Source organism: Aotus nancymaae, unplaced genomic scaffold (assembly GCF_030222135.1).
Source record: "Aotus nancymaae isolate 86718 unplaced genomic scaffold, 86718_ANA_hifiasm-v0.15.2.pri h1tg001012l, whole genome shotgun sequence".
Taxonomy (NCBI): Eukaryota; Metazoa; Chordata; class Mammalia; order Primates; family Aotidae; genus Aotus; species Aotus nancymaae.
The window spans coordinates 37,501-46,625 of record NW_026989428.1 but is presented as its reverse complement, the minus strand read 5'-3'; the positions used below and the strand labels follow the sequence as shown (position 1 = coordinate 46,625).

The 9,125-nt window shown below is 55.6% G+C and overlaps 1 long non-coding RNA gene across 1 annotated transcript in view; it reads left to right on the top strand.

Annotated features, from left to right (window-relative positions):
* Window positions 1-2,430: 2,430 nt before the first annotated feature.
* The window catches only part of LOC135273314 (uncharacterized), a 21,062-nt gene continuing 14,367 nt past the window's right edge, over window positions 2,431-9,125 (top strand). Inside the window, exon 1 of the long non-coding RNA XR_010341100.1 lies at window positions 2,431-2,496. This is a non-coding gene — a long non-coding RNA (uncharacterized LOC135273314). The remainder of the gene's footprint in view (window positions 2,497-9,125) is intronic.

Here is a 9,125-nt window from a genome sequence, read left to right as displayed (position 1 = left end):
ACTTTAGGAATCCCAGATTTGATCTCCATACAGAATCCTGTACGGAAGTGGCGAGTTGATTTCTGGACTTGGAGACCTCATAGATGTTACACATTAATAAAGATTTCAGGCCTGGCACGCTCAGCCTCCCAAAGTGCTGGGATTACAGGCGTGCTGTTCACGCCCACTTATGCCCGGTGTGTTATGAGCGGCTCGGCTAACATGGTAACTTTGTGGCCCCATGGTTGGGCCTTTGGTTTCCACCCTAACAGCCAGAGGCTACCTGAGAGAGCCCTGTCCCTCGAAAAGAAGGGTGGTTATCTGCAGATAGCAGCAGCGTCTTGCTGTGAAATCCACAAAGCCTCCACTGCGATTCAGAATGGTGTATGTCCCAAACGGCTGGTCCTGTTTATCTGCTCTGGTCTTTAGGAACGAATGCTCCCCTACTAAAATCTGTCACGGACACCTCCGGGACCGATGAATATGGTGGGTGCAAGTTCGGAGGTGAGGCGGGTACTTCGCTAGAGCTGAGGAGTTCGAGACCGGCCCGGGCGACAGGCTGCAGTGCATTTGTCTGTCCAAGGCCCATGGCAGCCTCCGCTTCCCTACCTCGAGCAATCCCTCCCACCTCGGGCTCCAAAAAAGCTAGAACTACAGGCGCCTGCCATCACGATGCCCGGCTAACTTTTTAAGTGCTTTTATTTTTTAGTACAAACGGGGACTCGCTGTGTTGCCAGGGGCTGGTCTCAAACTCCTGGGCTCGAGCGATTCTTCCACCTAAGTAAGTCTCCCAAAGTGTTGGGGTTACAGGCGTGAGCCATGGTGCGCTGTCCTCTTCTTTATTTCTTTCATTCCTCCTCTCTCTCTCTCTCTCTCTCTCTCTCTCTCTCTCTCCTCTCGCTCTCTCTCTCGCTCTCGCTCTCGCTCTCGCTCTCTCTCTCGCTCTCGCTCTCTCTCTCGCTCTCGCTCTCGCTCTCGCTCTCCCCCCCCCACCGCTCTCTCTCTGTCTCTCTCCCTCCCTCCCTCTCTCCTCTCTCTCTCATTCTTTTTCTTTTTTCTCTTTCTTCCTCCCTACTTTCTCTGATTTCTCATTATCTTTTTCTTTCTGCTATTTCTCTTTCTATTTTCTTTTCATCTTTCTTCCCTTTACATCTCTGTCTCTTTCTTTCTTTCTTTTTTCTTTTTTCTTTTTTTTTTCCTTCGAGACGGAGTTTCGCTCTCGTTACCCAGGCTGGAGTGCAATGGCGCGATCTCGGCTCACCACGGCCCCCGCCTCCTGGGTTCAAGCAATTCTCCTGCCTCAGCCTCCCGAGTAGCTGGGACTACAGGCTGCGCCACCATGCCCAGGTAATTTTTGTATTTTTTAGTCGAGACGGGGTTTCGTCATGTTGACGAGGATGGTCTCGATCTCTTGACCTCGTGATCCACCCGCCTCGGCCTCCCCAAACAAAGTGCTGGGATTATGGGCGTGAGCCACCGCGCCCGGCCCTCTCTTTCTTTATATTTCTTGTTCTTTATCTTCCTTTTTATTTTTTTTATTTTTTATTTATTTATTTTTTTATAAAGATGGGGTTTCACCATGATGGCCAGGCTGGTCTTGAACTCCTGAGCTCAGGTGATCCACCCACCTCGGCCTCCAAAGTGCTGGGATGACAGGCGTGAGCCACCGCGCCCGGCCTGTTCCTTATCTTCCTTACTCTCTTTCTCTTTTCTTTATTTGTTTCTTTCCTCTCTCCGTGTGTGTGTCTTTCTGTGGATTCTGAAAGAGTCTCTTCAATCTGTACCACAGACCTCTGAGACTTTCGCTTTGTTGTGTTTTTCCTCCTTGTCGTGTAAAATGTGTTCGCTTATTCTTGTGGCCTGATGACGACATGAAGACGAATTGGGAAAGGAGGGAGTTTTTATTTCTGTGACTGCTGACGGGGAAACGGAAGGCCTGGAAAATATCGCCAGACCGACTCAAAGTTACAGAGGATGTCAGGGCCTGTATACCTTCCGAGCTCTCTGTGTACGTGTAACAGTGCGTATTCACCTCAAGAGGGAAGCGATTTTTTTTTTCCTTTTTTTTTTTCCTTCCCCGCCCCCGGAGTCTTGCTCTGTCGCCCAGGCTGAAGTGCAGTGGTGAGATCTCGGCTCAGTGCGACCTCCACCTCCCGAGTTCCAGCGATTCTCCTGCCTCAGCCTTTCGAGGGCCTAGAGATGGTGGTTTCGTCGCGTGGACCGGGCTGGTTTGGAACTCCTGACCTCAGGCGACCCGCCCGCATCTGCCTCTGCCTCTGCCTCTGCCTACTAGAGTGCAGGGGTGACGGGCGTGGGCCGCTAGGCCCCGGCCTGCTTTTTCTTTTGTCACTAGAAAAGAAAATAGTGCGGGCCCTCTCGTGATCACGGTATAAACCCTTCTATACTGTGGAATACGGCGCGCGTGTGCGTGCGTGCGTGCGTGCGTACGTAGGTGCGTGTGTTTCTGTGTGTATTGCCGAGTCATGGTGCTTCCTTCCCCCGCAGGGGCTCCGCTCGGTTAGTTGTGGGGATAATGCCTGGGAGGGTGCCGGGCTGACACTTGCATATGTTGTCTTCGGGCGTCACCTAGCGGTCACGGTTCTTGAAGGTCTAGGCGGCATACGGGACGCTCTGGCCGCCCGCCCGCAGTCAGGAGCGATTGTGGCTTCTCTCCGCTACCCGCCGCCCCCGCCCACGCCCCGAGCTCACCCGCCCCCCGCCCCGCCCCCACCTTGGTCCGTCCGTCCGTCCGTCCCGTCCGTCCGTCCCCCCTCACTCCCTCGTTGCCCAGAAGACCCCTGGAGACCCTGGCTGGGCCCGATTGTTCTTCTCTTTGATCCGTTGTTTCCCTTTCTCTCTTCGTGTCTTTTTTTTTTTTTTTTTTTTTTTTTGAGACGGAGTTTCGCTCTTGATACCCAGGCTGGAGCGCAATGGCGCTGTCTCGGCTCACCGCAACCTCCGCCTCCTGGGTTCAGGCAATTCTCCTGCCTCAGCCTCCTGAGTAGCTGGGATTACAGTCACGCGCCACCGTGCCCAGCTAATTTTTTGTATTAGTAGAGACGGGGTTTCACCATGTTGACCAGGATGGTCTCGATCTCTCGACCTCGTGATCCACCCGCCTCGGCCTCCCAAAGTGCTGGGATTACAGGCTTGAGCCACCGCGCCCGGCCTCTTCGTGTCTTTTTAACCCATATGGACTCTGCTGCCTGGGTTTTATGGATGACAGCTCCACTTTAGGCCTTGCCGTTAGTGGGGACTTTCCTGATTCTCCTCAGTTGTAGTGAAAGCAGGTAGATGTCAAGAGCGTGCAAGTAAATGGCATTTCCCAGAAGTCATCGAATGGGTGTGGAGGAAGAAACATGCGGTGCCCCCCTTTCAAGGCAGCGATGCCAGCAATAATGAATTAGGTGTCATTGCTGGAGTCGGCTTGTTTCCTGAGTTGCCCTCCGTGCCCACCCCCACCCCAGGCTTGAAAACATTCTAGAATAACCCACTGTGCCTCCGTCCCTTCCCCTTCCTCTTTCTGTCCCCTTCTGCTTGCTCCCCTCGGTTTCTCTCGTTCCAGTCAGGCATATCCTCTCCACTCCACCCCCACCCCCACTCCTTAGGTAAATTCAACCACCCTGGCCTGGGCCCTCATAGTCATTTTTTTTTTTTCATTTTTAAGATAGAGTCTCGCTCTGTCGCCCAGGCTAGAATGCAGCGGTGTGATCTCTGCTCACTGCAACGTCTGCCTCCCGGATTCAAGCAATTCTCCTGCCTCAGCCTTCTGAGTGGCTGGGGTTACAGGCATGCGCCACCACGCCTGGAGAACTTTTTCCTTTTCTTTATACGTTAAAATTAAAGAAGTTTTTTTGTGTTTTTAGTAGAGACGGGGTTTCACCATGTTGGCCAGCCTGGTCTTGAACGCCTGACCTCAGGTGGTCCACCCGCCTCAGCCCCCCAGAGTGCTGGGATGACAGGCTTGAGCCTCCGCGTCCGGCTCATAGTCACTTTTAACGGTTACGTTAAGTGTAAATTTTTATTTTCCTGGCCAACATATTAGTAAGGTGGAAGGTGTGTCGTAGCCCCTACCTGGGCCTTACTATGCTTTTAGAGGATTAAAAAACAAGAAAATAGGCCGGGCGCGGTGGCTCAAGCCTGTAATCCCAGCACTTTGGGAGGCCGAGGCGGGTGGATCACGAGGTCGAGAGATCGAGACCATCCTGGTCAACATGGTGAAACCCCGTCTCTACTAATACAAAAAAATTAGCTGGGCACGGTGGCGCGTGCCTGTAATCCCAGCTACTCAGGAGGCTGAGGCAGGAGAATTGCCTGAACCCAGGAGGCGGAGGTTGCGGTGAGCCGAGATCGCGCCATTGCACTCCAGCCTGGGTAACAAGAGCGAGACTCCGTCTCAAAAAAAACAAAAAAAAAAAAAAAAACAAGAAAAGATCTTTCTATCCTTTCTCCTTTTGTTTCTGTCTTCCTAATTTCCTTTTCCAGCTCTTTCTTTCTTTCTTTGTTTCTTTCGTGGTTTCTGTGTTTCCTTGTATTTTGTCTTTTTTTGCGACAGAGTCTCACTCTGTCACCCAGTTCTGTGTTTCTTTCGTGGTTTCTGTGTTTCTTTCATTGTTCCTGTGTTTCTTTCGTGGTTTCTGTGTTTCTTTCGTTGTTCCTGTGTTTCTTTCGTTGTTTCTGTGTTTCCCTTTTTTTTTTTTTGAGACAGAGTGCCACTCTCTCACCCAGTTCTGGTTCTTTCGTTCTTTCTGTGTTTCTTTCGTTGTTTCTGTGTTTGCTTTCCTTTATTTTCTTTTTGCGAGACAGTCTCACTCTGTCACTCGGTTCTGTGTTTCTTTCGCTGTTCCTGTGTTTGTTTGTTTGTTTGTTTGTTTGTTTCTTTCTTTCTTTCTTTCTTTCTTCTTCTTTCTTTCGAGACAGAGTCTCACTCTGTCACCCAGTTCTGTGTTTCTTTCGTTGTTCCTGTGTTTCCTTTTTTTTTTTTTTTTTTCTCCTTTTTTTTTTTTGAGACAGAGTCTCACTCTGTCACCCAGGCTGGAGTGCAATGGCGCGATCTCGGCTCGCTGCAACCTCCGCCTCCCGGGTTCAGGCGATTCTCCTGCCTCAGCCTCCTGAGTAGCTGGCATTACAGGCAAGCGCCACCATGCCCAGCTAATTTTTTGTATTTTTAGTGTAGACGGGGTTTCACCATGTTGACCAGGATGGTCTCGATCTCTTGACCTCGTGATCCACCCGCCTCGGCCTCCCAAAGTGCTGGGATTACAGGCGTGAGCCACCGCGCCCGGCCTAGTTCTGTGTTTCTTTTGTTGTTTCTGTGTTTCTTTCGTTGTTCCTGTCTTTCTTTCTTTCGTTGTTCCTGTCTGTCTGTCTGTCTGTCTGTCTGTCTGTCTTTCTTTCTTTCTTTCTTTCTTTCTTTCTTTCTTTCTTTCTTTCTTTCTTTCTTTTTCTTTCTTTCTTTCTTTCGAGACAGAGTCTCACTCTGTCACCCAGTTCTGTGTTTCTTTCGTTGTTCCTGTGTTTCCTTTTTTTTTTTTTTGTAGCTGGGATTACAGGCGCGTGCCACCGCGCCCAGCTAATGTTTGTTTTTTTAGCAGAGACGGGGTTTCAACATTTTGGCCAGGCTGGTCTCGAACTCCTGACCTTGTGATCCACCCGCCTCGGCCTCCCAAAGTGCTGGGATTACAGGCATGAGCCACCGTGCCCGGCCTCTGCGTTTCTTTGTCTCTCTTTCTCTCTCTCTCTCTCTCTCTCTCTCTCTCTCTCTCTCTCGCTGTTTCTTTCTCTCTGTCTCTCTGTCTCTCTGTCTTTCTTTCTAGACGGAGCCTTGCTGTGTCGCCAGGCCAGATAGTGTTTAGTACCGAATTTTATTTTCTCCATTTTCTGTCTTTTTCTTCCTTCCTTCCTTTCTTTCTTTCCTCCTCCTCCTCCTCCTCCTCCTCCTCCTCCTCCTCCTCCTCCTTCTTCTTCCCCTTCTTCTTCTTTTTTAATTTTCACCTTGATGCAGGTGGGCGAACGCTGAAAAAGGCATTAGCCTCTTCTTTCTTTCTTTCTTTTTCTTCTTTCTTTCTTTCTTTCTTTCTTTCTTTCTTTCTTTCTTTCTTTTTCTTTCCCTCCTTCCTCCCTCCCTTCTGTCCTTTTATCTGTTCCTTTCCTTTATTCTTTCTTTCTTTCTTTGTCTTTTATACTTTCTTTTTTCCTCTCTTTCGCCCTTCTTTCCGTCATCTCTTTCCTCATTCTTTCTCTTTTTCATCTTTCTTCATTTTCCACCTTTCATCATATACCTTCTCCAGATTTTTTAAATTCTGTCTGTTTTCTCCATCTCCTTCCTCCCCGCTCCCTGCTTGCTTTCTTCCCTCCCTCCTTCCTCCATCTCTCTTTTTTCTATCCCCTCCCTCCCTCCCTCCCTCCCTCCCATCCCCCACCCCGTGTGGATTGTGAACGTGTCCTCATTCGGCGTCTCTCTGTCACCTGAACGACTCGCGCCCGAGTCCTGTGTGTTCTTTCTCCCTCCGAGATGCATCTCCAAACACCCACACGTCATGGGCTTGTCTTTTGACTCTGTCTCGGTCTACGCAGATACACGTTTGGAGGAGCGTTTCTGTGGGGTTGGGGTGGAGGGGCTGTGTTTTCGGCCTCGGGAAGACTTTCTCGACTCACGGTTTCGGTTTTGCGGTCCGCCGGCCGCCCTGCCATCCGGATGTGTCTCGGTGACAGGTTTGGGATGGTGACATGTCGCCGGTTTTCGGGCTCCATCTGGTGGCCGCTTTTATATGGTTCTCCTGGCTTCCAGAGCTCCGGTGGCAGCTGCTGAGCGAGGGGAGCGTCCCTGCTGTGAGCTAGGCAGAGCTCCGGAAAGCCTGCGGCTGTCAGCGGGGCTGTCCCTGTGGCGCCAGAGCTCTGGCGAGTCACTTGTGAGTCAGAGCACGGGCGTGCAGGGCTATAGAGGGGCAGGCTGTCGCCGAGTTTCCAGGCCCGAGCGAGGTGTGCGGGCTGCCGGGGCTGGTCGACCAGCACGCCGTAGCTCCCGAGGCCCGACCCGCGACCCGCGGGGACCCTCCGGGCATGGCGCGGGTGGCCGGGGACGCCCCTCCCCGGCCCTGTCGCGGGCCTGTGCGGGCCCTGGCCGCCTGAGGCACCCGCCGAATCTCTTTTCCAAGTTCTCGTGGGGAGTCGGTGGCCGTCCTGCGCCGTCCTCCCGGGGTGCCGTACCCGGCTGCGGTCCCTCTGCTGTGATACTTTTCTTCCAAGTCCGCGTTCGTAGTCGGAGAGTGGTCCCTGAGAGCGCCTTCGGTCCCTCGTGTGTCCCTCGCGTGTGAGGGGACGGCCGAATGGGTCTCGCTCTGGAGGCACGGGTCGGCCCCTGCGTGGCACCGGTGGCCCGGAGGGCGTCCCTGGTCTTGGGGGTCGACGAGACGGCCCTGGGTGCTCCGTGTGTGGCTGCGATGGTGGCCTTTTTGGGGACAGATGTCCGTGTCGTGCGTTTCTGAGTCGGTGGTGTGGCCGGTGACTCGACCCCCTGCCCCCCAGGGTGGGTATATCTTTCACGCTGAGTTTGAATTTTGGGCCACCGGGTTGTTGCTGACACGCTGTCCTCTGGCGACTTGTCGCTGGAGAGGTCGGGCCTCTGGATGCGTGGGGGTCTATCTGGTCTGGCGGTGACCTGGCTAGCCGGCCCTGCTCTGGCTTGAGCCGCCGGCTGGGGCCCGTGTGCCTTGCCTCTCACGCATCCGTCTGAGTGTCCCGGCTCCCCGGTGCCGCCCTGGGTGGGCCCGGGTCTCCTCTGACCCACCCGGGTGTGGTGGGGAGAGGCCGATGCGGGTGGGGGGCTCCCTTCCGCCTGCGCGTGCGCTCCCCGCTGCGGGCACCTGGGGCGGTCGCGACAACCCCGCTCCGTTGGCTCCGTGCCGTGCGTGTCAGGCGTCCTCCGCTCCCTTGGGGTTGTCCGCCGTCCCTTCCCTCAGAGCGGGGCTGGCCGACCGCGGGCTGTGGTCGGCTCGGTGGTTTGGTGAGGCTGGTGAGGTCCCGTTGCTCCGCTCTGGGTCTTGTTCCGATCGATGTGGTGACGTCATGCTCTCCCGGGCTGCGACCGTTCCGCGGTGGGCGAGGGACGGACCTTCATGGTGAATGGCTCCGCTCTTCTCACCCCACCCGCGGGGGGGCCCCGTGTCTCTCCTCTCCCTGCATGTGTGGGGCTTGTGGTGGGAGGCATTAGGGGTACGGAATCCGGCCCGACCTCGCCGTGCTTCTCCTGTCGTCTGCCTGGCGGGGGCGGCGGGGTCCTCTGACACGGCAGGCATCCCTCGCTCTCGCCTCCTGTGGGTGTTGCCTTGCGGGCGCGGCCCCCCTCCGCGGCGGTGGGGGGCTGTCCCGCCGGCCCGTCGTCCTGCCCTTGCCGGGGTGGTGCGAGCGTTGGCTCCGCTCAGGCCTTTGCGGTGCTCCTGGAGCGCTCCGGGTTTGTCACTCAGGTGCCCGAGGCCGAGTGGTGGTGGTGTTCCCGCCCCTGGGGCCCCCTCCTCCGGCTGCTGCCACGGGGGGTCTGCGTGTGGGTCCTGAGGAGGAGCTCAGCTCATTGGAGGGGGTGTGGTCGAGCGAGGTGCGCCTCTCCCGCGTGGGGTAAGGGGTGCCGCAGGTTTTCCTTCTCCTGCTGCCGTAGACCACGGCCCCCCCTCCCTTCCCCAGGTGTCCCTGAGCGCCTCCGTGGCTGGCCCGGTGAGGGGGCGACCGGTGGGTTGGGGGAGCGTGACCCGCCCTCGGTGAGAAAGCCTTCTCTAGCGATCTGAGAGGTTGTGCCTTGGGGTGTACCGGATTCCCCCGGCTCGCCGCCTCTCTCTGCGTTGTGGTAGCGCTGCCGTCAGCGATTGGATTCGCTCACGTGTAGGCAGAGTTCCCTCTTCTCGGTGATGGGAGAGAGAGGGGTCCGCCGGTCCCCGCGGTGGGGACCGAGCGCCGCTCGATGCCTACTGTGGCCCGCGCCTCCCCCCTCTGAGTCGGGGGAGGGTCCCGCTGGGCCTGGCCCGGTGTCCTGGCCGTTGGGGGCGTCGTAGCTTGAACGCTGGGTGCGCGTGGCGTGTCCAGTCTGGCGTGTGAGCCGGCTCTCTGTCCGCTCCCGTGCCGTGCCGAGCCGTGGCCGGTGCCGATGGCCGCGC